We start from the raw sequence: 19,475 nt of genomic DNA, 5'->3' as shown, positions 1-19,475 counted from the left end.
GAGTCATACAGTATCACCATACAGAATACACTGACTACATGGAGAGTCATACAGTATCACCATACAGAATACACTGACTACATGGAGAGTCATACAGTATCACCATACAGAATACACTGACTACATGGAGAGTCATACAGTATCACCATACAGAATACACTGACTACATGGAGAGTCATACAGTATCACCATACAGAATACACTGACTACATGGAGAATACACTGACTACATGGAGAGTCATACAGTATCACCATACAGAATACACTGACTACATGGAGAGTCATACAGTATCACCATACAGAATACACTGACTACATGGAGAGTCATACAGTATCACCATACAGAATACACTGACTACATGGAGAGTCATACAGTATCACCATACAGAATACACTGACTACATGGAAGTCATACAGTATCACCATACAGAATACACTGACTACATGGAGAGTCATACAGTATCACCATACAGAATACACTGACTACATTGAGAGAGTCAGAGAATCATACAGTATCACCATACAGAATACACTGACTACATGGAGAGTCATACAGTATCACCATACAGAATACACTGACTACATGGAGAGTCATGACAGTATCACCATACAGAATACACTGACTACATGGAGAGTCATACAGTATCACCATACAGAATACACTGACTGACTACATGGAGAGAGTCATACAGTATCACCATACAGAATACACTGACTACATTGAGAGTCATACAGTATCACCATACAGAATACACTGACTACATGGAGAGTCATACAGTATCACCATACAGAATACACTGACTACATGGAGAGTCATACAGTATCACCATACAGAATACACTGACTACATGGAGAGTCATACAGTATCACCATACAGAATACACTGACTACATGGAGAGTAGAATACACTGACTCATACAGTATCACCATACAGAATACACTGACTACATGGAGAGTCATACAGTATCACCATACAGAATACACTGACTACATGGAGAGTCATACAGTATCACCATACAGAATACACTGACTACATGGAGAGTCATACAGTATCACCATACAGAATACACTGACTACATGGAGAGTCATACAGTATCACCATACAGAATACACTGACTACATGGAGAGTCATACAGTATCACCATACAGAATACACTGACTACATGGAGAGTCATACAGTATCACCATACAGAATACACTGACTACATGGAGAGTCATACAGTATCACCATACAGAATACACTGACTACATGGAGAGTCATACAGTATCACCATACAGAATACACTGACTACATGGAGAGTCATACAGTATCACCATACAGAATACACTGACTACATGGAGAGTCATACAGTATCACCATACAGAATACACTGACTACATGGAGAGTCATACAGTATCACCATACAGAATACACTGACTACATGGAGAGTCATACAGTATCACCATACAGAATACACTGACTACATGGAGAGTCATACAGTATCACCATACAGAATACACTGACTACATGGAGAGTCATACAGTATCACCATACAGAATACACTGACTACATGGAGAGTCATACAGTATCACCATACAGAATACACTGACTACATGGAGAGTCATACAGTATCACCATACACAGAATACACTGACTACATGGAGAGTCATACAGTATCACCATACAGAATACACTGACTACATGGAGAGTCATACAGTATCACCATACAGAATACACTGACTACATGGAGAGTCATACAGTATCACCATACAGAATACACTGACTACTTTGAGAGTCATACAGTATCACCATACAGAATACACTGACTACATGGAGAGTCATACAGTATCACCATACAGAATACACTGACTACATGGAGAGTCATACAGTATCACCATACAGAATACACTGACAACATGGAGAGTCATACAGTATCACCATACAGAATACACTGACAACATGGAGAGTCATACAGTATCACCATACAGAATACACTGACTACATGGAGAGAGAGAGAGTCATACAGTATCATCATACAGAATACACTGACTACATGGAGAGTCATACAGTATCACCATACAGAATACACTGACTACATGGAGAGTCATACAGTATCACCATACAGAATACACTGACTACATGGAGAGATTCATACAGTATCACCATACAGAATACACTGACTACATGGAGAGAGAGAGTCATACAGTATCACCATACAGAATACACTGACTACATGGAGAGTCATACAGTATCACCATACAGAATACACTGACTACATGGAGAGTCATACAGTATCACCATACAGAATACACTGACTACATGGAGAGTCATACAGTATCACCATACAGAATACACTGACTACATGGAGAGTCATACAGTATCACCATACAGAATACACTGACTACATGGAGAGTCATACAGTATCACCATACAGAATACACTGACTACATTGAGAGTCATACAGTATCACCATACAGAATACACTGACTACATGGAGAGTCATACAGTATCACCATACAGAATACACTGACTACATGGAGAGTCATACAGTATCACCATACAGAATACACTGACTACATGGAGAGTCATACAGTATCACCATACAGAATACACTGACTACATGGAGAGTCATACAGTATCACCATACAGAATACACTGACTACATTGAGAGTCATACAGTATCACCATACAGAATACACTGACTACACGGAGAGAGAGTCATACAGTATCACCATACAGAATACACTGACTACATGGAGAGTCATACAGTATCACCATACAGAATACACTGACTACATTGAGAGTCATACAGTATCACCATACAGAATACACTGACTACATGGAGAGTCACACAGTATCACCATACAGAATACACTGACTACATGGAGAGTCATACAGTATCACCATACAGAATACACTGACTTCATGGAGAGTCATACAGTATCACCATACAGAATACACTGACTACATGGAGAGTCATACAGTATCACCATACAGAATACACTGACTACATGGAGAGTCATACAGTATCACCATACAGAATACACTGACTACATGGAGAGTCATACAGTATCACCATACAGAATACACTGACTACATGGAGAGTCATACAGTATCACCATACAGAATACACTGACTACATGGAGAGTCATACAGTATCACCATACAGAATACACTGACTACATGGAGAGTCATACAGTATCACCATACAGAATACACTGACTACATGGAGAGTCATACAGTATCACCATACAGAATACACTGACTACATGGAGAGTCATACAGTATCACCATACAGAATACACTGACTACATGGAGAGTCATACAGTATCACCATACAGAATACACTGACTACATGGAGAGTCATACAGTATCACCATACAGAATACACTGACTACATGGAGAGTCATACAGTATCACCATACAGAATACACTGACTACATGGAGAGTCATACAGTATCACCATACAGAATACACTGACTACATGGAGAGTCATACAGTATCACCATACAGAATACACTGACTACATGGAGAGTCATACAGTATCACCATACAGAATACACTGACTACATTGAGAGTCATACAGTATCACCATACAGAATACAGAATACACTGACTACATGGAGAGTCATACAGTATCACCATACAGAATACACTGACTACATGGAGAGTCATACAGTATCACCATACAGAATACACTGACTACATGGAGAGTCATACAGTATCACCATACAGAATACACTGACTACATGGAGAGTCATACAGTATCACCATACAGAATACACTGACTACATGGAGAGTCATACAGTATCACCATACAGAATACACTGACTACATGGAGAGTCATACAGTATCACCATACAGAATACACTGACTACATGGAGAGTCATACAGTATCACCATACAGAATACACTGACTACATGGAGAGTCATACAGTATCACCATACAGAATACACTGACTACATGGAGAGTCATACAGTATCACCATACAGAATACACTGACTACATGGAGAGTCATACAGTATCACCATACAGAATACACTGACTACATGGAGAGATTCATACAGTATCACCATACAGAATACACTGACTACATGGAGAGAGAGAGTCATACAGTATCACCATACAGAATACACTGACTACATGGAGAGTCATACAGTATCACCATACAGAATACACTGACTACATGGAGAGTCATACAGTATCACCATACAGAATACACTGACTACATGGAGAGTCATACAGTATCACCATACAGAATACACTGACTACATTGAGAGTCATACAGTATCACCATACAGAATACACTGACTACATTGAGAGTCATACAGTATCACCATACAGAATACACTGACTACACGGAGAGAGAGTCATACAGTATCACCATACAGAATACACTGACTACATGGAGAGTCATACAGTATCACCATACAGAATACACTGACTACATTGAGAGTCATACAGTATCACCATACAGAATACACTGACTACATGGAGAGTCATACAGTATCACCATACAGAATACACTGACTACATGGAGAGTCATACAGTATCACCATACAGAATACACTGAATACTGACATGGAGAGTCATACAGTATCACCATACAGAATACACTGACTACATGGAGAGTCATACAGTATCACCATACAGAATACACTGACTACATGGAGAGAGAGAGTCATACAGTATCACCATACAGAATACACTGACTACATTGAGAGTCATACAGTATCACCATACAGAATACACTGACTACATGGAGAGTCATACAGTATCACCATACAGAATACACTGACTACATGGAGAGTCATACAGTATCACCATACAGAATACACTGACTACATGGAGAGTCATACAGTATCACCATACAGAATACACTGACTACATGGAGAGTCATACAGTATCACCATACAGAATACACTGACTACATGGAGAGTCATACAGTATCACCATACAGAATACACTGACTACATGGAGAGTCATACAGTATCACCATACAGAATACACTGACTACATGGAGAGTCATACAGTATCACCATACAGAATACACTGACTACATGGAGAGTCATACAGTATCACCATACAGAATACACTGACTACATGGAGAGTCATACAGTATCACCATACAGAATACACTGACTACATGGAGAGTCATACAGTATCACCATACAGAATACACTGACTACATGGAGTCATACAGTATCACCATACAGAATACACTGACTATAGTCACTGTATCTACAGAATACACTGAGAGAGAGTCATACAGTATCACCATACAGAATACACTGACTACATGGAGAGTCATACAGTATCACCATACAGAATACACTGACTACATGGAGAGTCATACAGTATCACCATACAGAATACACTGACTACATGGAGAGTCATACAGTATCACCATACAGAATACACTGACTACATGGAGAGTCATACAGTATCACCATACAGAATACACTGACTACATGGAGAGTCATACAGTATCACCATACAGAATACACTGACTACATGGAGAGTCATACAGTATCACCATACAGAATACACTGACTACATTGAGCGTCAGAATACAGTATCACCATACAGAATACACTGACTACATTGAGAGTCATAGTATCAGTATCACCATACAGAATACACTGACTACATGGAGAGAGAGTCATACAGTATCACCATAGAGAATATCACTGACAGAATACACATGGAGAGTCATACAGTATCACCATACAGAATACACTGACTACATTGAGAGTCATACAGTATCACCATACAGAATACACTGACTACATGGAGAGTCATACAGTATCACCATACATTTGAATACACTGAATAGAATACACTGAGAGTCATACAGTATATCACCATACAGAATACACTGACTACATGGAGAGTCATACAGTATCACCATACAGAATACACTGACTACATGGAGAGTCATACAGTATCACCATACAGAATACACTGACTACATGGAGAGTCATACAGTATCACCATACAGAATACACTGACTACATGGAGAGTCATACAGTATCACCATACAGAATACACTGACTACATGGAGAGTCATACAGTATCACCATACAGAATACACTGACTACATGGAGAGTCATACAGTATCACCATACAGAATACACTGACTACATGGAGAGTCATACAGTATCACCATACAGAATACACTGACTACATGGAGAGTCATACAGTATCACCATACAGAATACACTGACTACATGGAGAGTCATACAGTATCACCATACAGAATACACTGACTACATTGAGAGTCATACAGTATCACCATACAGAATACACTGACTACATGGAGAGTCATACAGTATCACCATACAGAATACACTGACTACATGGAGAGTCATACAGTATCACCATACAGAATACACTGACTACATGGAGAGTCATACAGTATCACCATACAGAATACACTGACTACATTGAGTCATAACAGTATCACCATACAGAATACACTGACTACATTTGAGAGTCATACAGTATCACCATACAGAATACACTGACTACATGGAGAGAGTCATACAGTATCACCATACAGAATACACTGACTACATGGAGAGTCATACAGTATCACCATACAGAATACACTGACTACATGGAGAGTCATACAGTATCACCATACAGAATACACTGACTACATGGAGAGAGTCATACAGTATCACCATACAGAATACACTGACTACATGGAGAGTCATACAGTATCACCATACAGAATACACTGACTACATACACTGACTACATGGAGAGTCATACAGTATCACCATACAGAATACACTGACTACATGGAGAGTCATACAGTATCACCATACAGAATACACTGACTACATGGAGAGTCATACAGTATCACCATACAGAATACACTGACTACATGGAGAGTCATACAGTATCACCATACAGAATACACTGACTACATGGAGAGTCATACAGTATCACCATACAGAATACACTGACTACATGGAGAGTCATACAGTATCGCCATACAGAATACACTGACTACATTGAGAGTCATACAGTATCACCATACAGAATACACTGACTACATGGAGAGTCATACAGTATCACCATACAGAATACACTGACTACATGGAGAGTCATACAGTATCACCATAGAGAATACACTGACTACATTGAGAGTCATACAGTATCACCATACAGAATACACTGACTACATTGAGAGTCATACAGTATCACCATACAGAATACACTGACTACATGGAGAGTCATACAGTATCACCATACAGAATACACTGACTACACGGAGAGAGAGTCATACAGTATCACCATACAGAATACACTGACTACATGCAGAGAGAGAGTCATACAGTATCACCATACAGAATACACTGACTACATGGAGAGTCATACAGTATCACCATACAGAATACACTGACTACATGGAGAGTCATACAGTATCACCATACAGAATACACTGACTACATGGAGAGTCATACAGTATCACCATACAGAATACACTGACTACATGGAGAGTCATACAGTATCACCATACAGAATACACTGACTACATGGAGAGTCATACAGTATCACCATACAGAATACACTGACTACATTGAGAGTCATACAGTATCACCATACAGAATACACTGACTACATGGAGAGAGAGAGTCATACAGTATCACCATACAGAATACACTGACTACATGGAGAGTCATACAGTATCACCATACAGAATACACTGACTACATGGAGAGTCATACAGTATCACCATACAGAATACACTGACTACATGGAGAGTCATACAGTATCACCATACAGAATACACTGACTACATGGAGAGTCATACAGTATCACCATACAGAATACAGCTGAGAGTCATACAGTATCACCATACAGAATACTGACTACATTGAGAGTCATACAGTATCACCATACAGAATACACTGACTACATGGAGAGTCATACAGTATCACCATACAGAATACACTGACTACATGGAGAGTCATACAGTATCACCATACAGAATACACTGACTACATGGAGAGTCATACAGTATCACCATACAGAATACACTGACTACATGGAGAGTCATACAGTATCACCATACAGAATACACTGACTACATGGAGAGTCATACAGTATCACCATACAGAATACACTGACTACATGGAGAGTCATACAGTATCACCATACAGAATACACTGACTACATGGAGAGTCATACAGTATCACCATACAGAATACACTGACTACATGGAGAGTCATACAGTATCACCATACAGAATACACTGACTACATGGAGAGTCATACAGTATCACCATACAGAATACACTGACTACATGGAGTCATACAGTATCATCATACAGAATACACTGACTACATGGAGAGTCATACAGTATCACCATACAGAATACACTGACTACATGGAGAGTCATACAGTATCACCATACAGAATACACTGACTACATGGAGAGGCATACAGTATCACCATACAGAATACACTGACTACATGGAGAGTCATACAGTATCACCATACAGAATACACTGACTACATGGAGAGTCATACAGTATCACCATACAGAATACACTGACTACATTGAGAGTCATACAGTATCACCATACAGAATACACTGACTACATTGAGAGTCATACAGTATCACCATACAGAATACACTGACTACATGGAGAGTCATACAGTATCACCATACAGAATACACTGACTACATGGAGAGTCATACAGTATCACCATACAGAATACACTGACTACATGGAGAGTCATACAGTATCACCATACAGAATACACTGACTACATGGAGAGTCATACAGTATCACCATACAGAATACACTGACTACATGGAGAGTCATACAGTATCACCATACAGAATATACTGACTACATTGAGCGTCAAACAGTATCACCATACAGAATACACTGACTACATGGAGAGTCATACAGTATCACCATACAGAATACACTGACTACATGGAGAGTCATACAGTATCACCATACAGAATACACTGACTACATGGAGAGTCATACAGTATCACCATACAGAATACACTGACTACATGGAGAGTCATACAGTATCACCATACAGAATACACTGACTACATGGAGAGTCATACAGTATCACCATACAGAATACACTGACTACTTTGAGAGTCATACAGTATCACCATACAGAATACACTGACTACATGGAGAGTCATACAGTATCACCATACAGAATACACTGACTACATGGAGAGTCATACAGTATCACCATACAGAATACACTGACTACATAGAGTCATACAGTATCACCATACAGAATACACTGACTACATGGAGAGTCATACAGTATCACCATACAGAATACACTGACTACATGGAGAGTCATACAGTATCACCATACAGAATACACTGACTACATTGAGAGTCATACAGTATCACCATACAGAATACACTGACTACACATGGAGAGTCATACAGTATCACCATACAGAATACACTGACTACATGGAGAGTCATACAGTATCACCATACAGAATACACTGACTACATGGAGAGTCATACAGTATCACCATACAGAATATACTGACTAAATGGAGAGTCATACAGTATCACCATACAGAATACACTGACTACATGGAGAGTCATACAGTATCACCATACAGAATACACTGACTACATGGAGAGTCATACAGTATCACCATACAGAATATACTGACTAAATGGAGAGTCATACAGTATCACCATACAGAATACACTGACTACATGGAGAGTCATACAGTATCACCATACAGAATACACTGACTACATGGAGAGTCATACAGTATCACCAGTATCAGAATACACTGACTACATGGAGAGTCATACAGTATCACCATACAGAATACACTGACTACATGGAGAGTCATACAGTATCACCATACAGAATACACTGACTACATGGAGAGTCATACAGTATCACCATACAGAATACACTGACTACATGGAGAGTCATACAGTATCACCATACAGAATACACTGACTACATGGAGAGTCATACAGTATCACCATACAGAATACACTGACTACATGGAGAGTCATACAGTATCACCATACAGAATACACTGACTACATGGAGAGTCATACAGTATCACCATACAGAATACACTGACTACATGGAGAGTCATACAGTATCACCATACAGAATACACTGACTACATGGAGAGTCATACAGTATCACCATACAGAATACACTGACTCATGGAGACAGTATCACCATACAGAATACACTGACTACATTGAGAGTCATACAGTATCACCATACAGAATACACTGACTACATGGAGAGTCATACAGTATCACCATACAGAATACACTGACTACATGGAGAGTCATACAGTATCACCATACAGAATACACTGACTACATGGAGAGTCATACAGTATCACCATACAGAATACACTGACTACATGGAGAGTCATCACAGTATCACCATACAGAATACACTGACTACATGGATGAGAGAGTCATACAGTATCACCATACAGAATACACTGACTACATGGAGAGTCATACAGTATCACCATACAGAATACACTGACTACATTGAGAGTCATACAGTATCACCATACAGAATACACTGACTACAGAATACACTGACTGGAGAGTCATACAGTATCACCATACAGAATACACTGACTACATGGAGAGTCATACAGTATCACCATACAGAATACACTGACTACATGGAGAGTCATACAGTATCACCATACAGAATACACTGACTACATGGAGAGTCATACAGTATCACCATACAGAATACACTGACTACATGGAGAGTCATACAGTATCACCATACAGAATACACTGACTACATGGAGAGTCATACAGTATCACCATACAGAATACACTGACTACATGGAGAGTCATACAGTATCACCATACAGAATACACTGACTACATACATGAATACACTGACTACATGAGAGTCATACAGTATCACCATACAGAATACACTGACTACATGGAGAGTCATACAGTATCACCATACAGAATACACTGACTACATGGAGAGTCATACAGTATCACCATACAGAATACACTGACTACATGGAGAGTCATACAGTATCACCATACAGAATACACTGACTACATGGAGAGTCATACAGTATCACCATACAGAATACACTGACTACATTGGAGAGTCAGTCATACAGAATACAGTATCACACCATACAGAATACACTGACTACATGGAGAGTCATACAGTATCACCATACAGAATACACTGACTACATGGAGAGTCATACAGTATCACCATACAGAATACACTGACTACATTGAGAGTCATACAGTATCACCATACAGAATACACTGACTACATGGAGAGTCATACAGTATCACCATACAGAATACACTGACTACATGGAGAGAGATCATACAGTATCACCATACAGAATACACTGACTACTACATGGAGAGTCATACAGTATCACCATACAGAATACACTGACTACATGGAGAGTCATACAGTATCACCATACAGAATACACTGACTACATGAGAGAGAGAGTCATACAGTATCACCATACAGAGAGTCATACAGTATCACCATACAGAATACACTGACTACATGGAGAGTCATACAGTATCACCATACAGAATACACTGACTACATGGAGAGTCATACAGTATCACCATACAGAATACACTGACTACATGGAGAGTCATACAGTATCACCATACAGAATACACTGACTACATGGAGAGTCATACAGTATCACCATACAGAATACACTGACTACATGGAGAGTCATACAGTATCACCATACAGAATACACTGACTACATGGAGAGTCATACAGTATCACCATACAGAATACACTGACTACATTGAGAGTCATACAGTATCACCATACAGAATACACTGACTACATGGAGAGTCATACAGTATCACCATACAGAATACACTGACTACATGGAGAGTCATACAGTATCACCATACAGAATACACTGACTACATGGAGAGTCATACAGTATCACCATACAGAATACACTGACTACATTGAGAGTCATACAGTATCACCATACAGAATACACTGACTACATTGAGAGTCATACAGTATCACCATACAGAATACACTGACTACATGGAGAGTCATACAGTATCACCATACAGAATACACTGACTACATGGAGAGTCATACAGTATCACCATACAGAATACACTGACAACATGGAGAGTCATACAGTATCACCATACAGAATACACTGACTACATGGAGAGTCATACAGTATCACCATACAGAATACACTGACTACATGGAGAGTCATATCACCATACAGAATACACTGACTACATGGAGAGTCATACAGTATCACCATACAGAATACACTGACTACATGGAGAGTCATACAGTATCACCATACAGAATACACTGACTACATGGAGAGTCATACAGTATCACCATACAGAATACACTGACTACATGGAGAGTCATACAGTATCACCATACAGAATACACTGACTACATGAGAGTCATACAGTATCACCATACAGAATACACTGACTACATGAGAGAGTCATACAGTATCACCATACAGAATACACTGACTACATGGAGAGTCATACAGTATCACCATACAGAATACACTGACTACATGGAGAGTCATACAGTATCACCATACAGAATACACTGACTACATGGAGAGTCATACAGTATCACCATACAGAATACACTGACTACATGGAGAGTCATACAGTATCACCATACAGAATACACTGACTACATTGAGAGTCATACAGTATCACCATACAGAATACACTGACTACATGGAGAGTCATACAGTATCACCATACAGAATACACTGACTACATGGAGAGTCATACAGTATCACCATACAGAATACACTGACTACATGGAGAGTCATACAGTATCACCATACAGAATACACTGACTACATGGAGAGTCATACAGTATCACCATACAGAATACACTGACTACATGGAGAGTCATACAGTATCACCATACAGAATACACTGACTACATGGAGAGTCATACAGTATCACCATACAGAATACACTGACTACATGGAGAGTCATACAGTATCACCATACAGAATACACTGACTACATGGAGTATCACCATACAGAGAGAGTCATACAGTATCACCATACAGAATACACTGACTACATGGAGAGTCATACAGTATCACCATACAGAATACACTGACTACATGGAGAGTCATACAGTATCACCATACAGAATACACTGACTACATGGAGAGTCATACAGTATCACCATACAGAATACACTGACTACATGGAGAGTCATACAGTATCACCATACAGAATACACTGACTACATGGAGAGTCATACAGTATCACCATACAGAATACACTGACTACATGGAGAGTCATACAGTATCACCATACAGAATACACTGACTACATGGAGAGTCATACAGTATCACCATACAGAATACACTGACTACATGGAGAGTCATACAGTATCACCATACAGAATACACTGACTACATGGAGAGTCATACAGTATCACCATACAGAATACACTGACTACATGGAGAGTCATACAGTATCACCATACAGAATACACTGACTACATGGAGAGTCATACAGTATCACCATACAGAATACACTGACTACATTGAGAGTCATACAGTATCACCATACAGAATACACTGACTACATGGAGAGTCATACAGTATCACCATACAGAATACACTGACTACATGGAGAGTCATACAGTATCACCATACAGAATACACTGACTACATTGAGAGTCATACAGTATCACCATACAGAATACACTGACTACATTGAGAGTCATACAGTATCACCATACAGAATACACTGACTACATGGAGAGTCATACAGTATCACCATACAGAATACACTGACTACATGGAGAGTCATACAGTATCACCATACAGAATACACTGACTACATTGAGAGTCATACAGTATCACCATACAGAATACACTGACTACATGGAGAGTCATACAGTATCACCATACAGAATACACTGACTACATGGAGAGTCATACAGTATCACCATACAGAATACACTGACTACATTGAGAGTCATACAGTATCACCATACAGAATACACTGACTACATGGAGAGTCATACAGTATCACCATACAGAATACACTGACTACATGGAGAGTCATACAGTATCACCATACAGAATACACTGACTACATGGAGAGTCATACAGTATCACCATACAGAATACACTGACTACATGGAGAGTCATACAGTATCACCATACAGAATACACTGACTACATGGAGAGTCATACAGTATCACCATACAGAATACACTGACTACATGGAGAGTCATACAGTATCACCATACAGAATACACTGACTACATGGAGAGTCATACAGTATCACCATACAGAATACACTGACTACATGGAGAGTCATACAGTATCACCATACAGAATACACTGACTACATGGAGAGTCATACAGTATCACCATACAGAATACACTGACTACATGGAGAGTCATACAGTATCACCATACAGAATACACTGACTACATGGAGAGTCATACAGTCACCATACAGAATACACTGACATACAGTATCAATACACTGACATGGAGAGAGAGTCATACAGTATCACCATACAGAATACACTGACATGGAGAGTCATACAGTATCACCATACAGAATACACTGACTACATGGAGAGTCATACAGTATCACCATACAGAATACACTGACTACATGGAGAGTCATACAGTATCACCATACAGAATACACTGACTACATGGAGAGTCATACAGTATCACCATACAGAATACACTGACTACATGGAGAGTCATACAGTATCACCATACAGAATACACTGACTACATTGAGAGTCATACAGTATCACCATACAGAATACACTGACTACATGAGAGTCATACAGTATCACCATACAGAATACACTGACTACATGGAGAGTCATACAGTATCACCATACAGAATACACTGACTACATGGAGAGTCATACAGTATCACCATACAGAATACACTGACTACATGGAGAGAGTCATACAGTATCACCATACAGAATACACTGACTACATGGAGAGTCATACAGTATCACCATACAGAATACACTGACTACATTGAGAGAGAAGTCATACAGTATCACCATACAGAATACACTGACTACATGAGAGTCATACAGTATCACCATACAGAATACACTGACTACATGGAGAGTCATACAGTATCACCATACAGAATACACTGACTACATGGAGAGTCATACAGTATCACCATACAGAATACACTGACTACATGGAGAGTCATACAGTATCACCATACAGAATACACTGACTACATGGAGAGTCATACAGTATCACCATACAGAATACACTGACTACATGGAGAATACACTGACTACATGTCATACAGTATCACCATACAGAATACACTGACTACATGGAGAGTCATACAGTATCACCATACAGAATACACTGACTACATGGAGAGTCATGACTACATGGACAGTATCACCATACAGAATACACTGACTACATGGAGAGTCATACAGTATCACCATACAGAATACACTACAGAATACACTGACTACATGGAGAGTCATACAGTATCACCATACAGAATACACTGACTACATGGAGAGTCATACAGTATCACCATACAGAATACACTGACTACATGGAGAGTCATACAGTATCACCATACAGAATACACTGACTACATGGAGAGTCATACAGTATCACCATACAGAATACACTGACTACATGGAGAGTCATACAGTATCACCATACAGAATACACTGACTACATGGAGAGTCATACAGTATCACCATACAGAATACACTGACTACATTGAGAGTCATACAGTATCACCATACAGAATACACTGACTACATTGAGAGTCATACAGTATCACCATACAGAATACACTGACTACATGGAGAGAGTATCACCATACAGAATCACTACAGGAGAGTATCACACATACAGAATACACTGACTACATGGAGAGTCATACAGTATCACCATACAGAATACACTGACTACATGGAGAGTCATACAGTATCACCATACAGAATACACTGACTACATGGAGAGTCATACAGTATCACCATACAGAATACACTGACTACATGGAGAGTCATACAGTATCACCATACAGAATACACTGACTACATTGAGAGTCATACAGTATCACCATACAGAATACACTGACTACATTGAGAGTCATACAGTATCACCATACAGAATACACTGACTACATGGAGAGTCATACAGTATCACCATACAGAATACACTGACTACATGGAGAGTCATACAGTATCACCATACAGAATACACTGACTACATGGAGAGTCATACAGTATCACCATACAGAATACACTGACTACATGGAGAGTCATACAGTATCACCATACAGAATACACTGACTACATGGAGAGTCATACAGTATCACCATACAGAATACACTGACTACATGGAGAGTCATACAGTATCACCATACAGAATACACTGACTACATGGAGAGTCATACAGTATCACCATACAGAATACACTGACTACATGGAGAGTCATACAGTATCACCATACAGAATACACTGACTACATGGAATACACTGAGTCATACAGTATCACCATACAGAATACACTGACTACATGGAGAGTCATACAGTATCACCATACAGAATACACTGACTACATGGAGAGTCATACAGTATCACCATACAGAATACACTGACTACATGGAGAGTCATACAGTATCACCATACAGAATACACTGACTACATGGAGAGTCATACAGTATCACCATACAGAATACACTGACTACATGGAGAGTCATACAGTATCACCATACAGAATACACTGACTACATGGAGAGTCATACAGTATCACCATACAGAATACACTGACTACATGGAGAGTCATACAGTATCACCATACAGAATCATACAGTCATCACCATACAGAATACACTGACTACATGGAGAGTCATACAGTATCACCATACAGAATACACTGACTACATGGAGAGTCATACAGTATCACCATACAGAATCATACAGTATCACCATACAGAATACACTGACTACATGGAGAGTCATACAGTATCACCATACAGAATACACTGACTACATTGAGAGTCATACAGTATCACCATACAGAATACACTGACTACATGGAGAGTCATACAGTATCACCATACAGAATACACTGACTACACGGAGAGAGAGTCATACAGTATCACCATACAGAATACACTGACTACATGGAGAGTCATACAGTATCACCATACAGAATACACTGACTACATGGAGAGTCATACAGTATCACCATACAGAATACACTGACTACATGGAGAGTCATACAGTATCACCATACAGAATACACTGACTACATGGAGAGTCATACAGTATCACCATACAGAATACACTGACTACATGGAGAGTCATACAGTATCACCATACAGAATACACTGACTACATGGAGAGTCATACAGTATCACCATACAGAATACACTGACTACATATCACCATACAGAATACACTGACTACACGAGAGTCATACAGTATCACCATACAGAATACACTGACTACATGGAGAGTCATACAGTATCACCATACAGAATACACTGACTACATGGAGAGTCATACAGTATCACCATACAGAATACACTGACTACACGGAGAGAGAGTCATACAGTATCACCATACAGAATACACTGACTACATGGAGAGTCATACAGTATCACCATACAGAATATACTGACTACATGGAGAGTCATACAGTATCACCATACAGAATACACTGACTACACAGAGAGAGAGTCATACAGTATCACCATACAGAATACACTGACTACATGGAGAGTCATACAGTATCACCATACAGAATACACTGACTACATGGAGAGTCATACAGTATCACCATACAGAATACACTGACTACATTGAGAGTCATACAGTATCACCATACAGAATACACTGACTACATGGAGAGTCATACAGTATCACCATACAGAATACACTGACTACATGGAGAGTCATACAGTATCACCATACAGAATACACTGACTACATGGAGAGTCATACAGTATCACCATACAGAATACACTGACTACATGGAGAGTCATACAGTATCACCATACAGAATACACTGACTACATGGAGAGTCATACAGTATCACCATACAGAATACACTGACTACATTGAGAGTCATACAGTATCACCATACAGAATACACTGACTACATGGAGAGTCATACAGTATCACCATACAGAATACACTGACTACATGGAGAGTCATACAGTATCACCATACAGAATACACTGACTACATGGAGAGTCATACAGTATCACCATACAGAATACACTGACTACATGGAGAGTCATACAGTATCACCATACAGAATACACTGACTACATGGAGAGTCATACAGTATCACCATACAGAATACACTGACTACATGGAGAGTCATACAGTATCACCATACAGAATACACTGACTACATGGAGAGTCATACAGTATCACCATACAGAATACACTGACTACATGGAGAGTCATACAGTATCACCATACAGAATACACTGACTACATGGAGAGTCATACAGTATCACCATACAGAATACACTGACTACATGGAGAGTCATACAGTATCACCATACAGAATACACTGACTACATGGAGAGTCATACAGTATCACCATACAGAATACACTGACTACATGGAGAGATCATACAGTATCACCATACAGAATACACTGTATCACCATACAGAATACACTGACTACATGGAGAGTCATACAGTATCACCATACAGAATACACTGACTACATGGAGAGTCATACAGTATCACCATACAGAATACACTGACTACATGGAGAGTCATACAGTATCACCATACAGAATACACTGACTACATGGAGAGTCATACAGTATCACCATACAGAATACACTGACTACATGGAGAGTCATACAGTATCACCATACAGAATACACTGACTACATGGAGAGTCATACAGTATCACCATACAGAATACACTGACTACATGGAGAGTCATACAGTATCACCATACAGAATACACTGACTACATGGAGAGTCATACAGTATCACCATACAGAATACACTGACTACATGGAGAGTCATACAGTATCACCATACAGAATACACTGACTACATGGAGAGTCATACAGTATCACCATACAGAATACACTGACTACATGGAGAGTCATACAGTATCACCATACAGAATACACTGACTACATGGAGAGTCATACAGTATCACCATACAGAATACACTGACTACATGGAGAGTCATACAGTATCACCATACAGAATACACTGACTACATGGAGAGTCATACAGTATCACCATACAGAATACACTGACTACATGGAGAGTCATACAGTATCACCATACAGAATACACTGACTACATGGAGAGTCATACAGTATCACCATACAGAATACACTGACTACATGGAGAGTCATACAGTATCACCATACAGAATATACTGATCACCATACA

This window comes from Oncorhynchus keta, chromosome 5, assembly GCF_023373465.1.
Source record: "Oncorhynchus keta strain PuntledgeMale-10-30-2019 chromosome 5, Oket_V2, whole genome shotgun sequence".
In the NCBI taxonomy this organism is placed as follows: domain Eukaryota; kingdom Metazoa; phylum Chordata; class Actinopteri; order Salmoniformes; family Salmonidae; genus Oncorhynchus; species Oncorhynchus keta.
The sequence above is the reverse complement of the archived record's forward strand: the minus strand, read 5'-3'. Positions refer to the sequence as shown.